We start from the raw sequence: 8,114 nt of genomic DNA, 5'->3' as shown, positions 1-8,114 counted from the left end.
ACAGGATCCTACGAAGTCATCTGCTGATGATGCCTCCATATGCAAGCCGAAATATCCTTGCCTCATTTGTGAGGAAGATCATTATACCAAGGATTTCCTCGACGTGTTGAAGTTAGTCGTTTATTGAAAGGGACTCTGGCTGTTTTGAAAGAACCATTTCCATCTCAGCAGACTCAGTTGGTAGACCAACAAAAATCCTCTGCCTCATCTGGTTCTCAAGTTTACATGATGATGGGTTCATTGCTTATCTCTGTCGCTACTCAATCAAAAGATTATCAAACCCTTCAAAATCAGATGGTGTAGAAAGAAGCCACTGATATACCTTCTACTTCTACTCCACCCAATTCTGGTCCACTCCATATTGAGCAACCTAATAATGAATATGTTCTACAACCAGCTCGCAAATATTTGCTTCGGAAATCATCCTGTAATCCGAATGCTCGAGCTCGACAAAATTATAGTATTACCGAAGATCTAACTCAAGCGCCTTTCGCGATGTCTGCTTTGGAATTTATCCAAACATGTTCAATGCAACATAAATCATTATTATCTATTATTGGATCCATTGTTCTTGCTGATTCTATTTTGATTACCTTCGATCTCGAAAACCATGTTCCTCGTCTTCCTCATCAGATTGCTTTTCTGATTCAAGTTATCATTAAAGGAAATACGATCCATCGGATTGTCATTGATGAAGGTGCTTCCACCTGCATCATGTCTGTATCATGTTGGAAAGTGATTGGCTCTCCACCCCTTAACCATTCATCGAACACCTTGGAGGCCTTTGATGGCATAGGCTCTCTTCCTTATGGTATTCTCACAAGTTTGCCTATCACTTTAGAAGGGAAGACAATTGAGCTAGAAGTGGAAGTTGTAGATGCAAATCTCAATTACAACCTTCTACTTGGGCGAAATTGGACCCATGCCATATTTTGTGTGGTTTCCTCTTTGTTTCAGGCAGGGAAAATTTTAAGGATGGAAAATTATCTTGAAGTTTAAAAACATTAGCGAATCTCACTAGTCCCTAATATTCAAAATATAAAATATTTGTTGGTGTATTTATACAATTATTAAAGTTTATAATGATTTTATATATACTCTCTATATCATTTTGGCAATTTTAAGGTAAAATGATTTTATATTGTAAAATTTGGGCAAATCATTTTTATAAAAAATGGAAATTGGTGAATCTTTTTCTTGGAAAAAGCATGGAAAATTCCCACTTGTGAATATTAGCCCCTAAAATTTTCCATGGTTTCGGGTGCTCCGTTTTCCTCATGAAGGAAAACTTGTCACCGTCAACCAATTATCATTTTTCTCTTCTAGTGCCTCGAACGACAACGTCCCATATGTGGGAAATACCGAAATTCCATATGAGAGTGTGGGAGTAGGTCTTTTTAAATATTCTGCTTTAATGGGAACTTTTTCTCTCCCACCTCCGCATGCCGCCTCGATCAATATGATATCTATTTCTATAGATCCATGGATTATTCCTTCCCAGATCAGATTGATTCATTTGTTGATTCCATGCCGCTAAGTTTGTTGGAACAAGCTTATCATGAAATTGTCTCGACTTCAACAACCGCTTCAGAAAGTCATGCTGTTTTCAGTATGAACCTGGATACCTATGCGAAATATCCTTGGCTTGATTCTTGGGATTCCACGAATATTTTGAACGAGACGTTCCCCACCGATGAGAGTATTTTTGAGGTTATGTCTCTTGATGAAATTCCTTGGAACGATATTCATCATCGTTCTTCGTTTCTTCCAAGCCTAAGTGAGATTCCTTCGTGTCTTAAAGATTTTATTTCTCATAATCTGACGCATCCTCTTCAAACACCTATGTTGGTGCATGAAGTCTTGTCTGAAGGTAATATGGGAAATATTATTGCAACCTTTCCCTTTGACATTTCAGTCCAACCTGAAATCGTCAAAATCTTTCAACTAGGGGAACCTTTTCCTCATCATGAGATTAAGTTTTTCTTGCCTCCTTTCCTGATATTTTTTCACCGAGTCTCTACCGTTTTCCCATTATCGCAATGGGGTTTTAATCCTGTGACTCATAACCCTCACTTGCACGTGGGGAATGGGGGCATAGCCATTTATGCATGTTATTCCATTATTTGGCTGAGTCGATGCTTATATGTCATGTCAACGATGAAACTTCAGTTTTATTCTCTGTTGGTCGATTACCCAAGTCCGAAAAGGGACTCCATATGAAATTTTTACGCGTGGTCATCTGCGTAAATATTACTTTTGTACATTAGTGTGTGGTTTTGATTCTTTGGTGTGATTGTTTTATTTGTAGACATGTTTTTTCTGCTTACCTTGTGTTCCACTTGGTTTATAGATGTCGTCAAACCATTATGTTGGTTTTTCTGATGGTACTTGTCTTCCGCAGCTTGGGCACTCTTTTCCCTTGATGGTGAGTTGGTCGATTTACAAGGTATTTTCCTGGGACAGACAACTAATAATATTGCCAAATACAGTGCAATCATTGAACTATTGTCAGAAGCAGTTTCTCTTGGCATTAGAAATTTAGTTGTTAAATTAGATTCACAACTCATTGTGTTAAAATTGAATAATCATTACTCAGTAAGAAATCCACAAATCTTGCGTATGTATCTACATGTTCGATTACTGGAAAGAAATTTTGATTTTATCACATATCAACACATTCCACGTAACTTGAATACATTAACATATGCATTAGCAAATTATGTTCTTGATAGACATTTGCGTAATTTGTAAAACTGATCATATCATCATGATACATGAACACATAAGTAGAAAATAAAACATGCATATGTGTGTGTGTGTGTGTATGTATATATATATATATATATATATAGCGTCTGTCAGAGCTTTTTCATCAAAATCTCAAAAAATAAAGTGTTCCGAGACACATGGATTTCAAAGCCTACAATAGTGAAAAAAAACAACTAGAAAGGCTATTCACCCACATGATGCTCACGATAACACGAGAACACTCTAATCACTAGGCCTAATAACTGACACAGTCTCGCAGAGACTTTGATTGTATGCCTCTGGTATCGCAGTGGCACATAATCTATAGTTGCGTATTCTTGAATCCCTTGGGTGATCACTTCCACATTGCGTTCCATTTCCACCATGGGATCTGCTCCTTCCTCATATGGATCATCCTCTATCTGATGTGCTACTGGCCATGCTATTGGCGACATGCTAGGAGGCATTTTTGGTCCAACATCTGCACATTTATCACAAGTTAAATCTCAGATACACTTTAATAAAAAAAACTCATAAAACTTGAAAAATCCAAAAACAAGTTTTACCTGCATCAGTCCACTGTTCACCCAGTGGCAGAGGTAGATCTAGATCCCATATGAAATCTGTGCCTGCATAGGCATAGTCATCCACAATGATCAGTTGGTGATGCAACCAACTTAAAAACTACGGAGGGAAATGCATCTTCTTGACCCTCCTCCTTGAGGCATGAGTTCGCTCCATATGACTAGCCTCAGATCTTGTGGAGCAGGATCCTGTACCTCTATCCACTGATACCAAAATAGGGGCACTCACTCCAGAAAAAAAGTGATCAAGATTGAACCGAAGCCGAATTGCTTTAGGTTTTCCCACTTACCTTTGGTCAATTGCCTCTTCATATTGGACAACAACCCATCACACAAATTGAATATTGTTGGAGTAAGGCAGTCTACCGCATACTGGAATTGAGATTTTGAAATCTCGTGTAAATCCTGTGACCCAACTATACGAGCCATGGTGTGTAGGATCATCCTCAAGAGAAGATTGTTGACAGTCATTAACTTCACCTTCTCGCTCATTGTTGTTTTTACACCCGAGGAATATCTCCTGATTAGGTCACTGGTGCTCTCACCTCCAGGACGAGATCTGAAGAGTTGAACCCTTCCCCTATTTTAGACAATCTAGTAATGAAGTAGATGTTTGCTACTTCCAGCTCTAGTTCTTGGTCTCCAATAATGAAGATTTCCCAATCAATATCCCATAAACTGATCAGGTATTGTAGCAACTCGTTTTGGGCTCCGAATCTTGTGGTTCAGAAGAATTTCAGTAGCCCATAGTTCCTCAAAGAATTCACGCATTCTGAATCTTAGGCAACCTGGTGATCTTATGCCTCATGGCCTTTTTCCTTCCATTCGGTGACCATTTTGTCAAAATATCCTGCAAAAAAGACCATTAAACATCAATCAAATGCTTTTCCATGGATAAAAACTCAGAAATTTTTCCTTAAGAGGAGGATTTTCTTCAAAAATTCTGCCTTGTTAGAGCTCGAATCTGCCTTAGGCTGAAGGAAAGTAGGATTCAAGGTAACATCAAACCAAGCTCAGCCTCGTAGCTAGCCCTACGAGGATAGGAGAGGGCTCTCTCCGGGTCTATCTCGGCAAAAGATACCCAATAGAGCCTAAGATGATCCAAATGCAAACTGATAATGATTTTAGGTTAGTAAACAGATATGAAAGAGTTAATTCAATAAATGACTGAGTTTCTGGGCTGGCTGGGACAAGGACAGCAAGAGCAGAGATTTAACCAAAGGCACAGGATATTTCATAAGGCGAGATAGGCATGAGGTTTTAGCAATCAAATTGAATTTAAATGGGGTGAAAAGACTGTTTAAGAAAGTTGGAAAGGGCATTAATGTATGAATCCTTTCCAGGAAGAAGAAAACACATAAAGTCTAAACACTTCCTCAAGGCAGAGCAATGACTGAATTCTACCTTTCTCACTTAAAAGTATTCAGCTGGAAACGATCATGAATGAATGACGAAACATAACAAAGACATATGAAACATAAAGGAAGAAACACATGCTAAATTCATACCGCAAGAATCTCATAAATTAGAGCTGCATCATTTAATTAATCCTCTGTCAAAACTGTACAGTGATAGTGCTGGGCTTTTTCCTCCCACACTTTTCCTCAGAACTCTCCGAACCTTTACAAGTGATTTTTCATACAATAAATAAACTCTGCTATGAGCAAACAGATCGACCAAAAAAAGGGACCGTTTAATCATCCTTAACAAACAAGAAATGAAAAGCCAGCCATCTGTTCTGAAAATAAGCAACGTTACATCTTGTTTTTCTCGGGTGACCAATTAAAAATAAAAAAAAATGTAACATGGATCCCATGAAATCATGATTGAGGACAAAAATGGGCGAGCATTCCTATCTCTCTGATGCGGTAGATGTTCTACGTTCTAATTTTGGCTTTCGGTCCTTTCACCTTCCCGTTACCGTTTGAAAAAAACTGATTTTTTAATAAAAATAGCCAATTTCGCCTTTGTTGACGGGAAATATGAACAATCCCAGCTGAAATTTCTCCCTTTAAACATACACAACACTAATATGCGGTCAAGAAAACTGATTCCATGGAGAGTTTTGGGTGCCATCGTCTTTTACGAGATATTCTGATCATTAGATTGCCAAGAATTACTGCAAATAGAGTTAAGACTGTCGCAAAGGAAATAATGGACAGTGCCAATGACAGTGCTATAGTTGTAGTGCACTTCCCTTCCTCTGTATATTTGATGGTTGCTACGGATGCTGGGAAGAAAGTAAGTTGCTGGAGCGAAAGAAAATCCTCCAAAGAACCAAAGTAGACTCCCAAAGAAAGGAAATGATATGTCAACGAAGCAAGTTAGGGCGACATAGGTTGAGCGAGAAACCAAACGAAGTGGAACCCCTGGAGTAAAGTGAAGTTTCTTGACCAGCACTGTTTCCATCATATCAAATACTGGCATAGCATGAATCTGATAGCTTCCAATCACATGGACTACAACCATCATATTGGCCGTTGCAATAAGCCACGTGGGCCTTCCAACTATATCAAGAATATCATCAGAAACAGAATTTCCGAAGGCCCAATAGCCTACTAATGCGACAGGAAAATAACAGAGAGCAACTATGATATATGCAAAGGTAATTCCTCGACACATAGGGATCTTGGATGGCTTCCCTGGCTTCGAAGGAATAGTAACTTGGATCTCTAAGAAGACAACATCCTTAGTTGATTTGTTTGGAATACCATAGTCCACATTTGGCAATTGTCCTTCATGAGTAGAGGATGCCCAAGCAATTGTAGAGTAGCTTAGAGACATGACCGCTGCAGCCAGCGAAATTCCAACCACTGAATTGAAATTAGGCAGCTGTGATAACACAAAATGGACTGAACCAAAAATAGCAATGAAGTAAGACTGTTTTATACTTTTACAACAGTGAGACTGTTTTATACTTGTACAACTTAGACAAACAAGATAATGAAACCGCTTCAATGATTTCCCCCTAGTAACCATGTAGACTATATCAAAACCAATTTCAACTATCAATTGTTGTGGGACAACAATCCATAAACCAAGTTTTTCACCGAAAGCTTGTTGCCCCAACTCATGATACCGATCAAAACGTTTTCTTGGAATCATCTCATGCATCTCAATCATCTGCCAAAGTGTATATAGGGTAATTACCCATGATAGGACAAGCACTACAACACCCAGGCCCCATCCTAAGCTTGCCATCGCAGAGCGCAAACCGAGTACTCCAGCGCCCACCATGGCAGTGACATTGCGGAATGCTGAGTACCACCACTTGGCATGACGAGACGCTGTAATTGGCAGCTAGTCATCGTTAGATATTCCAATTTTTTTTTTACTCCCTTTGGTGCCATTTTCATGATCCTGTTCGGCAAAAGAACTGTCGTCCACTGCGTTTTTGGACATCATGGCCGATCTTAAAAGAAATCTTCGTCTGCAAGGGGATTTCAAATTTCTACCAAAACTTATACAACAGCAGACTTCTGCTTTGAGCTCTGCTCAATCCTAACTCGATTCGTGCTTTATCCAAACTGAGAGAAATTTAAAGCTTTGACCTATGGCAGTTCGAAGCTGTCAAAGGGAGCTTCCAAGAATGTTATTCCGCGCAGCATAGACCCGGGCTTTATAGGAATCTAATCCACCGCAGTTTTGCTGACAGGGTTTGCCACGCTATCCATTAATGCTTCCAGCCATTTAGATGGACCAAGATTATGCCACAGGGACTGTGGTTTCCCTATACATCACACCTGAGTTGATCCATGTGATTTCGAGCGTTTTGAGGTAAGTTTTAGCAGTTTCGGGCTCTCTAGCTGTATGCGTCGCGCGCAAGCCCGGTGCATCGCACCCCGTGGATGCGCCGTGCCCCGTGGATGCGCTGCGCGCAAGCCCGGTGCATCGCACCCCGTGGATGCGCCGCGCCTGAGTAATTTTGCACTGCGCGACCCATGTGCACCGCGCGGCCCATGTGCACCGCGCGGCCCATGTGCACCGTGCCTTCCTCCAATGCGCCGTGCACCTCTCTTTCAACACAATTTCGACCTCCAACATTGAATTTTCTTTCTCCATGTTTTCCCTTCAGTTATCTAATGTTATTTGGCGTGCAAATGAGATGTTAGAACACAGAAATGTCTCTTATGACAGGGATTTGACTTTCGATTTGTGCACACCCATTGAACTTCGACACTTTTCAATTTTAATACAAACTCTGTTCTGCAAGTTTTCCTTCTTGATTTTATGAAATTGAATGATAGCCTCCTGGTTGATTTGTGCAAGGATGATGGCCTTTGGACTTCGGCAAAGGATCAGGACAGGTTGCATGTGAGGTACTCCATGATAAAATTACAAATTTATTACAAACATTAAAAATTGATGATTTCTTCTTCAAAATAGAGTTTTGAAGAAGAAATATATTTTAGCATTATTGACGATGACAATCTTGAAATGAAAACTTATTAAAGACATCCTCATGGCCTGCGGGCATTATTCAACATTTTGGAGACCAAACCCTAGACCTAGACTCATTTTTTGACCAAAATAACATCTATGACTATAAATGATCTTTGATGAACTTTGACTAACCCAACAGGTACAAACATGAGGAAAACAAATGAAGAGACCCTTCCGTTAGTTTATGGCATGCCCCTAGCGGAACGCAGTTGAGCGAAGCGAGCGGGACACCTAAAAATGAAATGAAAAAAGGGTTTTGATCTCTGACGGAGGGATGACCAGACTGAATCTAAAATGCCTCACGGCCATCGCATTTGTTTTTATTAATCCCGCGATGTC

General features: G+C 39.8%; 1 pseudogene; it reads right to left on the bottom strand.

The window, feature by feature from the left end:
- Nucleotides 1-5,414: 5,414 nt before the first annotated feature.
- LOC149153839 (lysine histidine transporter 1 pseudogene) lies at nt 5,415-6,637 on the bottom strand (annotated as a pseudogene).
- Between the last annotated feature and the right edge of the window lie 1,477 nt (nt 6,638-8,114).

This window comes from Pinus tabuliformis, chromosome 9, assembly GCF_031772625.1.
Source record: "Pinus tabuliformis cultivar Carrire ecotype Pingquan chromosome 9, CPIR1, whole genome shotgun sequence".
In the NCBI taxonomy this organism is placed as follows: domain Eukaryota; kingdom Viridiplantae; phylum Streptophyta; class Pinopsida; order Pinales; family Pinaceae; genus Pinus; species Pinus tabuliformis.
Note: the sequence above shows the minus strand (reverse complement) of the source record. Positions and strands in the feature narration are given on the sequence as shown.